This window comes from Corvus brachyrhynchos, unplaced genomic scaffold (genome assembly GCF_000691975.1).
Source record: "Corvus brachyrhynchos isolate BGI_N302 unplaced genomic scaffold, ASM69197v1 scaffold101, whole genome shotgun sequence".
NCBI lineage: Eukaryota > Metazoa > Chordata > Aves > Passeriformes > Corvidae > Corvus > Corvus brachyrhynchos.
This window is the reverse complement of record NW_008237239.1, coordinates 16,617,448-16,628,890: the sequence shown is the minus strand read 5'-3', so window position 1 is coordinate 16,628,890 and position 11,443 is coordinate 16,617,448.

Genomic DNA, 11,443 nt, shown 5'->3' with positions numbered 1-11,443 from the left:
CTGAGGAAGGTGGCAATTTTCTGATCCTACAGGAAATCACTGCTACATTTTCATGGAAATATATAGTGTCTTTTGGAACTGGATTTTGAACATATTAGAATTACATTTCAATGGCTTTCAGGTGCTCTTCTAAGGATGCAGACATGTTGGAGCAGATTTTTCAAAAAGTGCCTAGACATATGGGAATCCTTTCTCTGAAAGAAAGCTTTATTAGGATTGCACTATTTCCATCTCTGTTGGTGATTAAACATAATATTTAATCCATAAAAGCTTGATCAACTGGCTCTCCACATAAAAGATCTCAAAATATTCTGTAATATATTAAACACCCTGTTCCCTTCCTCCACCAAAATTTCCTAGGTTCTGTGGACAGCAGGGTGAAATTTTAGGCTGAAAAATATTTTCATCTTTCTTTTATTTTATATTGACTGTGTAAAAATTCTGTTTTTATGAAAAAAAGGACAGTGACACTTAAAAACCTCAGCCTCACAGAAATCTTATGTGATCTCAGCCTCTAGGACCTAAGGGGATCAGAGAAGTGAGGTGTGGTCTTTTTGAAGTTTTTTTACTTCAAATCATTGAACTAAACATATGGGTGCCTGTCTTGAGACATTATGGATGCTTTAGAGATTTAATCAGGGAAAAAGGTTTATGGCAATAACCTAACTGGATCTACGACATGTTTTATTGTCTCTTCTTTGTCACTGTCTCACTCCTCCTTGGAGCTTAAGCGGCACTTTGTAGGGCTTTGTCAAAATCCCGGCTGCACAAAGGCAGCTATGTCCTGTTCACTGAGGGACTGCAGATCTGTTTTGTGTGGAGCTACTACTGAGCTAATGTGCTGTTGCTGCTTTGGAAAGCTGATATATGTGTCCTGACACAGCCTTCAGCTGAACAGCCAGGGGACTGAAGCTGCTTTATTGCCCTGAGCAGGGGTTTTCCCAGGAAGGAGGCAGGCACATAATGGGGATGCTGATCTACTGTACTTCTGATCTCCCCTGAATGACCTTACTGCTGCACACAAAACTCTGTGCTTATAAATCCTTGCCTGTGCACAAATAATGCTTGGTTTCAGCTAAACTGCTTTGAAGGGTGTAAATTAACATTTTGCTGATAACTGAGTTTGTGATCCTGCTATTTATCCAATGAGAAAGCAGATTAGGATAATTACACAGAATGCACCTGCAATACCAGATGGAAATGATCATCATTCTCAATGCAAATATAATTTTAGTAATTATAGAGTAGAAAGTATTCATTTCACACTCTGCAAAAAAGATGGATCATGGAAATATTTTTTTAAATTTCACCTTACTAAAAATTGAGAGCACTTTGCCAACAACACAGGCTCTTGGCAAGATAAAAAATATGCACAAGGAGCAGAAAAACTGAGAGCAAAGAAAGACAGCTCTACTGTCTTTTTTCTTCCTTCTTTCAACAAATAGTTTTGTTCATTGTACCCTTACTCAAAGATTTTGACTGTATAGTATTTGAAATTAATTTGATTTTTTGTTTAATCAAAGACTAAAGATACACATGAAAAGCAATGAAAACACTGAAGAATGCAGTAGTCATCATCACCCCTGTTATGACGATGCTGTTGTTATTCTGCTCTCTGTAATACAGACTACAACCTGGGGAGGGACCTCCTGGGCTCTTGGGCCACTCAGTAACTACATTATACAAGCTCCTTTCGTAACTAACCATGATCCCACTGAAAGTAGGTCAGTGTTTCACCCATTTCTCCTGGCTAAGGGATTGTTCCAGACCCCATACTTAAGCGTCTTCTGAAAGCTTCGTTTATTCATGAATTGTTCGAGCTCATTTGTTCACGGGCCAAGAATATCCTCTAAGTAATTCTTTCCTTTCCCCTTAATCCCCATGACTGGCTCACACAGACCAGCCATCACTCTCAATTTTCTGTGCTGGACAAACCAGGGCTCACCCTCCCCTCCCAGAACATGCATGCTGTAATTTAGTTAATCTTTCCAGAGCACAGATTACCAGAGCTCTGGAGTGCAATTTTGATGCCATCTCACCAGAAGCCTTCACAGTGGAGGTGTTCCTTCTGTTTTTTTTGAAATTCTGTGAAGCAAATAAGGTTGAAAGTTTCTCAGAAAAGTTTATCAACAAGGATATCAATATCAGCCAGCTCCTTACATTTTAGGGAATTTTAGAAATGTGAATCCCTACTTGATTGAAAATACCCTGTACAGGATGAAAGGGACAGAGTCCTGACCAGACTTTTAACTGATTAACTACTCCCACTATAGGCAATTTAATGCTTTTTTCAGTTTTAACTGTCATTTAGCTAGGGGGGCCAGGAGTTGGAAGGCAAGTTTTGCTCCTGATTCTGCAGTGCTCCAACAGCAGCATTGTTTGGAACAAGTTCAGGGATTCATCTGAAGGTAGTTACACAGTAATGGTCAAAAATCCATTCTGCATCAGCTCTCCTCTCAGGTCAGCCAGTGAACTTAAGGACAAAAAATGAGTTAAAAGGCAAATATATTCCAAACAAACAGTAAAAAAAATTCAAGAAAAGTATTAAATTAAAAATAAGATTCATAAAAATAATCCAATTTCATCTGAAAACATTTTGTCCTCATAAGAAGCAATGTGTTGCTTCATTCTCTAACTAAGTTTTTAAGACATTATTTTCCTCTAAAAGCTGAGACAATTTTTTAACAGAGCCTTGCTGATGAGGTAGTAATGAAAAGTGGCTAGCAACTTAAAATGGAAAGTAAAAATAAATTGCATTTCAAAAAGCCAAAGAAATGGGCATTTCTTGAAGGAAGTCTTGCGTTTTAAAATTTCTCATTGTGAAGTACTTGGATGTTTTCTAAATCATTCCTGTCCTCTTTGGGATCCAAAGTGTGTGTAAAAAACACAGCTGCTCAGCTATACAAGAGCGCAGGACAATGCAACCCAACTTCAAGGTCATGGAATACACCACCTGACTTTAGGCACTGACTTTGCTGCCATATGAAGGCCTCTGCAGCTGGAGAAGTTTGCAAATGTGGTTACAAAGCCCCTGAGGCAGCTGCTTCTGCAGGCAGCCTGCACAGCTGGGGGGTTACCCAGAGAACATGGGAAAGCCACTTGTGTTCTGATCAGAGAACTGACTGCTCTGAGTCAGGATACGGCCTTTCTTCAAAGCCTGTAATTGTTAAAGAGCAAACTATTCTGTGGTGAGAGAGCCAGCAAACTTTCCCTCAAGTTTGAGTTCCTTCTGGGACTTTAAAAATATTTAGATGGATCTGAATAGAAATTAGGTAGAACCTCATCTGGAAGATAACTTGTTCTGTCATGTCTTTTGGAAAAAAAATTGCATAATGTCCATAAGTTAAATATGCACCCTCAAGTGCTGGAATCCTTTGTAAGCACTCTGCTAATAGCTGTATGATAAAAGCACCCCTAACCTGTTACAAGAAAAAACCCCACAAACAAACTATCCCCCAAAGTTTTCTACTTGGCTCTCTGGTGTTCATGAGCACAGGTTTTATGAAAACTGCTTGGTCAGTATGTAAGTCAGGTTTGATTGGGTGTTTGAATGAATAAATGGATCATGAACACATTTTTACACATGTAGAAATAGAAAATATTCACTGGCAAGACTTGTAATTGCAGTTGTGACTGTGCAAAAGGGGGTTTAAATCATCTTTATTGGGTTTGGTTTATCTTTGTATTTACTCATCTCCATCTCAGAGGAGACTTAAAAATAGACAGAACTATATTTCTTGATATTTTTTTTTCTTTTTAAAGCCTCTTGCCCTTTGTTCTTCTCTTTCCTATTTTACTGCAACAAAGCCTCAGGAGTCATGGACTTCTACTTTGCTTATACCTCCATTATTTTCCTGGAGAGATGCATTTCAACACAGAAAACTTTTCATAAGTTTCAAAACTTCACATCTTCAACCAAGGTGTTGAAATACGTGCTAAATATTCCTTTGTGGTCCTACAAAGCACAGATTTTCAATCATAAACTGTGACACAAAGCAAGCGATCACAGATTAAAAATGGAAGAGGAAATGAAAGTCAAAATCAAACATGGTTAAGCACATGTCTAAGCTTGCCTCTTGATGAAATGAGGTAAAAGGACAAATGACAAATTAAAGTTAAGTCTTCCCTCACTGTTGTTAAAATGCAGGTCCTGATCACCCCTGGAATGAGGGGAAAATAATGAGATGCAAATTCTGTATGAGCACCATCACCATTATCATACAGCCTATGGTGATGCTTCTGTGGTTGCCAATGCTTTCTTTTAAATGTATATGTTGCACCAGAGCTTAATGATAGAAGGGAGTGTGACTACTTTATCCAAACCAAAAAAGATCCTGTTCCACAGGCCTAAACGTTTTGAAGGTTTATTATAAATGGATGAGTGTGGTTTTGTTCTAAAATACTGTTCCACAGTAATCAATAGGTCAAAGTTGATTTTAGTCAAGAAATGAATCCTAGAATGGCTTGGTTTGGAAGGGACCTTAAATATCATCTACTTCCAAACCTCCTGCCATGGTCAGTGACTGCCTTCCACCACACCAGGTTGCTTAAAACCACGTTCAACCTGGCCTTGAACATTTATAGAGATGAAAGAAAGCACCCAAGCTTAGAGTTACCCCACTAGTTCTTACTGCTCGTGAAAGATTTTACCCCTGTAGATCTTTTTGGTAACATGGCTACTGCAATTAATTAGATTTCATTCTAATTTCTTTCTATGCTAGAGAAGTTCTATAATTCAACCATGTCTTTCGCGTATATTTTTAAGACCAATGACAAAGAGAACAAACAATTGCTTCATGCTGACCCAAAGCAATTAAGAAAGTGAGATTCCAGCAGTTAAGCAAGTGATGCAGGTAGAGAGAGCACGCAAAATATTCAGTACAGATGGGTGCACTACAAGGGAGAAAGGGAAATAATACGGAAAATCAAGGCATTTATAATCCCTGCTTTTCTAAAACTCTCAAAAAAATTTACTGTGTTTATTGTGATGTTTTCTAACTCTTATTTGAAATATTTTTTTCTCAACTTATCTTTAACTTGTGCGTAAATCTGTTTCAAAAACAGCCCTTAGCAATCATCAGTTTGTTTCCTGTACTGCCCCATTCTAATTCAGGTTAATGCTGGTGGTGCCACCATCAGATGAAGCCAGCCATAGTTTAACAGCTGTGAGCTTATTATACAGTCATTTGCTGAAGCAATGAGCTGGAAGATTTTTTCTGCATCCTACCAAGAAGTTACAGAAGTATGGTAAGGTACAGTGGCAAATCTAATTAATGATTTTGAGGGAATATGTGGAGTTCAAAGACATAACCTTTTCAGGAGTTGGAAAGCAATGTGTGCAATCAGCTGGTTCCAAGGGGTTCAACACAAGATTATTTAGTCAAGAGAAGATATTTCTGATATTTCAGAAAAACAAAATGAAGGTGACTGATTTCTACCAACAGTAGAGACATCCACAGAGACTGAAAATTCTGGCAGGTTCCCAGATTTTTCTTTCTTTGGAGAAGGTAATTGAAGCTGCACCAAGCATAAAAATCAACAACTGTCTATCACATCCAGGATGAAGCAAAAGATCCCAAATATTAACCTAAGAAATACTCAGAATTAGTCAAAGAGATTAAGGAGCTGATGAACATGTAAGCACCTTCTGAAGCATTACAGGATATCTTACACCCATCAGAGGGCTGAGTTTATCAGTAACTACTGCTGAGGATCCACTTCCAGAACGAACTTGTTTTCTGGTTCTTCTCTTGCTTTTTGCTCCCTATTGTCAAGAATGACTCCTCAAGCTCAGCTGCCATGGTTTTTCTTCACTGGCCTTTGCAGTAAGTCATCCTGGATTTCTTCTTTTTCCACTGTGTCAAAGCCCCCCAGGTTTATTTGTTCTCGTTGTTCTTCATACTGTAGCTGAGGGCTCCACTGTGTGCAACATTTCAGCCTCTACAGCCACATTATTTCGCTTCCTCCCATGTAGAGCACTCATCTTTATCTCAACAAAGTTCGAAATCTGTTCCTTTCTTTAGATCATAAACTTTGTCCTTCCCTCATCATCCCTGGCATTTGGCTGTATGCTACCTAAATTCATTCCTTTCTCAGTGACTGGAATACATACCACTAATTACTGGGAGTAACCACAGCTTAAATAATTAACTGACGCCCCAGTCAGAGTTTGGGGCACCAGACTGTGAGTTAACAAAAAAAAATGTCTTGTCTGGTGGAGCTTGAGTCGAAGAGTTTAGTGAATGACATAAAGTAGCAAACCCTGCAGAGAACAGGTAGAAGCAGAAAAGTGTTTAGATTGTGATGCTGCATTAGAAGCAGTAATCCCAGAATTAACATTTCTGACATGGAAGGACAAATATTGCTCTTATAGTTATATCTTATCCCAGATTGATGAACTGAGAAATTTTTATGGGAAATTCTGTGGAAGAAGGTAGTAAAGTGTCCCAGACTAAGCTGGGTATCTCAGCAGAGAAGCTGAAATCACCACCACAGCTGAAATGGGAAATTATGACCCCAAACCACACAAAATAAGGAAGCCTAGACACAGACCAAGTTTTTTCTCTTTGGTCTGGGACAAATGCAACAAAGGGGATTATTTCCAAACTATCTTGCTGCCACCAGGTAAATTACTTTAAAGCCACAAGGTCATGCTTTGGAGAACATAAAGACAACAAAAAATAGAGAGGAAACTCTGCCAGCCCGTCCCACTGGTGTCCTAAGCTGACAAGAGGCATGCTACAAATACACACAAATCATACAAATACCACATTTTATAGATCAGCTTTTGCTGTCTAAGGGAAAAGTGAAATCACAGTGAGGATCCCCATCATGAATGAAGGGTATTGAAGTAGCCTACATGTGCCCTGGTATTGCCAGATGACATCATAGCATTGCTCAAGATGGATTTCCCATTGATGTAAAGCACTGTTTAATTTCAAAAGTGTAGGTATCTAACAGCTCTAAGACTTGCTTCATGGACATTAAAAGAAATGTTTACTTTTGCTAGCAATTACTTGACTTTCCCAATTATCCAGAAAAATGACCTCATTGTAGCACATAAATGTGCATTGGAGACTCTGTATGTAAGCTATAAAAAATACAGCTTTTAAAAATAGATATGCAACAGGACTGAGATACTTGAGCCCTAGACACATGCAGTAGTGAGAATAAAAGGAACTTTTCTGCAGTTGTTACCAATCAAACCACACAGAACGTTTACAAAAACATAAGAATATCACCTAAAATATTTATAATGGTATCTGGCTTATTTGAAGATAACCAGCCAGGAGGGAGGAAAATGACCAAGATTTTGCACTGTGTGAAAAACAAGACTTTAGCTCCAACTTCCTCCTACAGCCCTCAGACAGCTCTCACTGTCTGCTTTGTGCTGGCACTTTGTTTTGCTCCACCTTGCCAGCACATAGATAAGGTCATGGGATGAGACTTTATTGGATCAAGAAAAGAATCTGAGCTACTGCCTCCCTCAGGCTCTAAAAAGAACATAGAGAAATCACCTGGGGCTTTCATTAATTCCACTTACCTTTAAAACTTTCTGTAGATGATATTTAGTCATTCCTTGCTACAGGTTTAGTAGGAAGACAGCAGCTGTATGTTCTCCCGTGGAAAGGTATTTGGTGCCTCAGTTTGAAAGGTTGACAGGGCCTCTGTATTCACCATCAAGACAAGCACTATTTGAAAGTAATTTTTTGAACAAGAGGCTTGCTACAGAAACTACTATAAAGCTAAGTAAATGCCTGCCTGAAATAAAATGGACTTACCTGTGCATGAGCTGCCATAAAGTGAAGTTAACAGACATTTCCTAAAAAATGTTTTGTCCTTGCAACCCTCCATCCTCGTCCACTCAGCCATGGCCTGTCTTGTAAATCCTATGGATTCAATATGTGCAAATTAGGAAGGAGTAGGCAAAGGCTGAAAGACAGTCAGTGATCCCAGCTACAAAGTACTTCTCACAGTCTTCAGCAGCCTAAAAGAGCCACATAGGCAGTAGGTGCATGCACGTGCAATACGTGTTTGTGAAAAAAATGGGTTATGAATCAGCTTACTAAATATTTATAGGGTTCAGATCAGTCCTGTAGGTATTCATTCTTGCATGAGACGTTGCATATATTTTCCCAAATAAAATAATACAGCGGAGACTGAAAGGATGAACTCAGGGGTGGCACTGAAAAGTATGATGCAAACATAAGCTTTCACTACTGTCACCTTCTAACGCCTCTCTGTAAAATATTAAAAGGAAAAATTCTCATCGAAAAAAGTTTGCATCCAAGGTTTTGACAGAGCTGGTTAATACGCACAGTTGTCCCAATAAATCATTAAATGTGTTTGCAGCAAATTCGTAAATCACTATGTGAGGCATTGAAATAACTGGCACTACTGTTTTGGCTCACTTACCAGTTTTACATCAGGGACTTATTTTCCAGTTTTTTTTCCTCTAAGTCGCTGTAATCATGTGCTGCAGTTGAATCTGAACTGAATGGCATGCACAATAAATATGCTCCCTCACTGAGATCATGCAAGCACTGTAAAATGTAAAAGAAAACAGTAGAAGGCACTGAAGTGGTTCACACTGTGACCTTTCATAAACCAAGAAGAGAAAAACAGCAGAAGAGCAAAATTTGTCAGATTTATCTGCCCCTTTTGGCTCAGTAACAGAGACTATGTTTGCTTGTCTTGTGAGGACATCTATGGTGCAGGAAGAAGCCTTACCTGAGCAGGAAAGAAATCCCAGCTCAAAGCCTTCTTTCATCCACTCACAGATGTAACCCTGCTGTGTGTTTTTTTACAGAATCTTCCACCTAAAGGGATGACCCTTTTATGCAAAAGGAGACACTGGAGAGAGCAGACACTGACTTGCAAAGTAAGCAACTTCCTTGGAGCCTGAAGACTCATTCTGTACCTCAACAGCAATCCTGCCTGTCACAGCCCTGTTATTGCTTGATCTTATGCCATGTAAAACCCACAAATCTTCAGAAAACAAAATAGCTACAGATGCCAGAAGGGACATTAGCATCTCTCAGTCTCTTCCAAATGTAAACAGCTACAAATCAAAAGCTGGTCTTACAAAGTGCCCTTATCAGTGTTTAAAAACAATCAGGGTCCTATAACACAAGGTTATCTGCTTTCAGTTGAATTTAGTTCTTGTATTAACAACAAATATACCGAGCAGGCCAGAGGAAAGTGAGTCAGACCAGCCCAGAGAAGACCTGGTTTCTGATCCCAGATATGCCTTTTGGCCTCCTGTACAAGATAGGCTCCACAATGGAGCAACAATTACTGTGTCCCTGGTTGTTCATTCATCTGGTCAAACCTGACTGTTTTACAGGACAGGTGATCTCTTTGGCAAGCTGTAGAGTAAAACCAATGCAAAGCATCAAGACTGATTGCTGTTGTGAGAAGGTACTAGCAAAAGTCCAGTTCTTCAAATTTCTTGCCCTCCACAACTGGCCTTCAGCTGAAGCAAATTAAAAAAGTCAGTATTAAGTGTAAACCACCTTAGCTGTTCATAATGCTATATAAAAATGTTCATAATCTTCTGAGAGTTCTATTTCCCAGAACATCCTATTTGACATCTCCATGCCCACGATTTTTAAAGTGCAGAATTATGTACATTGGTTGAAAATGTATAAATCAGTTTATATATATTTAACACACACATACACAAAAGCTGGCAGAATGTAATTTTTGTACTTTTTGATGTATATTAAGAAACATTACAATCGTTCTCTGTTTTGCAAAGGAAATATACTCTTCTTAAATAATGGTTTACTTCTGAAAAACAGGAGCTAAAAATATTAAGCTCTTCTGATTCAACTGTATTTCTCCCTTTCAGACTCTAAACTATTGCTGATTTTATTTTCCAAAGGAAAACTAAACCACTAAATTAAATAGCTGGAAACCTGTTTTTCTCATTTGGTCATATAGATAGATGCCCATTTCTCAAATCCTCAATTTTGCTACTTCTTTTTCTTCCATATTGATCCTACCTTTGGTAAAATGAATTCAGATTCGTGGAAAAAAAGTGGGTTGAAGGGACCTAACATCCAACTTCCTCAGAGCAGCACCAGCTTCAAAGTGGGGTCTGGTCTGGTTGAGGTTTGAAACCCCCCCCAAGGAGAGCTTGATTTTTCATGGTGCTCCTCCACTCTCATGATGAAGAATACACTTCTTGCATCCAAACACAACTTCCTTTGTTACAAACTGTGATCATCGCCTCTTGTCTGTCTGCCATGGTGTCCTTCAGAGAGCCTGATTACATCTCCAAAAACTCCCTTGGATAATGGAAGATGGCAACAGGATCCCCTCAACCACCCATAACTAAGCAAACCCTGTTCTGTCAGGAATTCCTAGAGCCTCTCATGCTCCAGCCTTCTAACTATTGCAACGGCTCTCCTCTGGATTTGCTCCAGTTTATCGCTTTCCTTACTGTGGGCCCAACACACAGCTACTGGAATTCACCTACAAAAATCAGCTGGAACAGCTCAGCTCCTCAGTGAAGGCTAAAGAACTTTTCCTGCAGCAGATTATGGAGCAGTCATATGCTTCCATCCAGGAAAGACCTACAGGTAGTGTAACTTCTGGAAAAAGGTAGGTACAACCTTCAGCCACACCTGGGAAGGAGTGTTTATCTCCTGATCTGGATCCTTTTAAAAGGGTATTTATCTATGACCTTAAGGGCTAATTTTCAGACACCTGTCTCTCATATCTTGATTTAAAATCATTCCCATTACAGTCCAAGGAAGTTTACCTGCTGCCCAAGAACTCCAGAAGTCCCAGCTGCCCCAACAGCCTGGGGAGTTGTTACAGGGCAGAAGGCAAAACTGCCTGTAAAAAACAACTAAATACAAACCAGCTAGGAATATATCATGTCCCTGAGTTGTTCATGCCAGAAAGCACCACAAATCCATTGGGATGCAGTAAAAGAAATAATAATAAACAAAACATTTCATCTTCAAGGAGGGACCCAAACCAGAAAAGCAAGGTTATGTTATTTGCTTATGCCCTGGCTCCATAATTTGTAATAGCAATACCGTGGGGCCAAACGAGTGGCGTTGCAAGTCTTGCCCTAAGGACTGAAGTAGCTAAACAGATCATTTGCAGATGGCTATAAATAACCCACATGTTGATCTTCAGCTTCCTGCAGCCTGTGCCAGTATGAGAAATGACTCCAGGAATAATTCCAGAAAAAAGCCCTGTCCACTTGCTGACTTCCATTCTGCCTTTTGCTTTCATATCCACTTTCAGATAAAATTGCTCCTGTTGGAATACTCTAGCATATTGCAATGCTATGAAAAATCACATTGCTGCTCTGTTTCTCCTGCCTTGGGAAAGAAAAACAACCCTGATATTCCCATCTTGAAGTGCTTTTTCATCCATTTGGTCAATGGGTTTGGATGGAGTCCGAAAGAACTGTTCCTGTTCT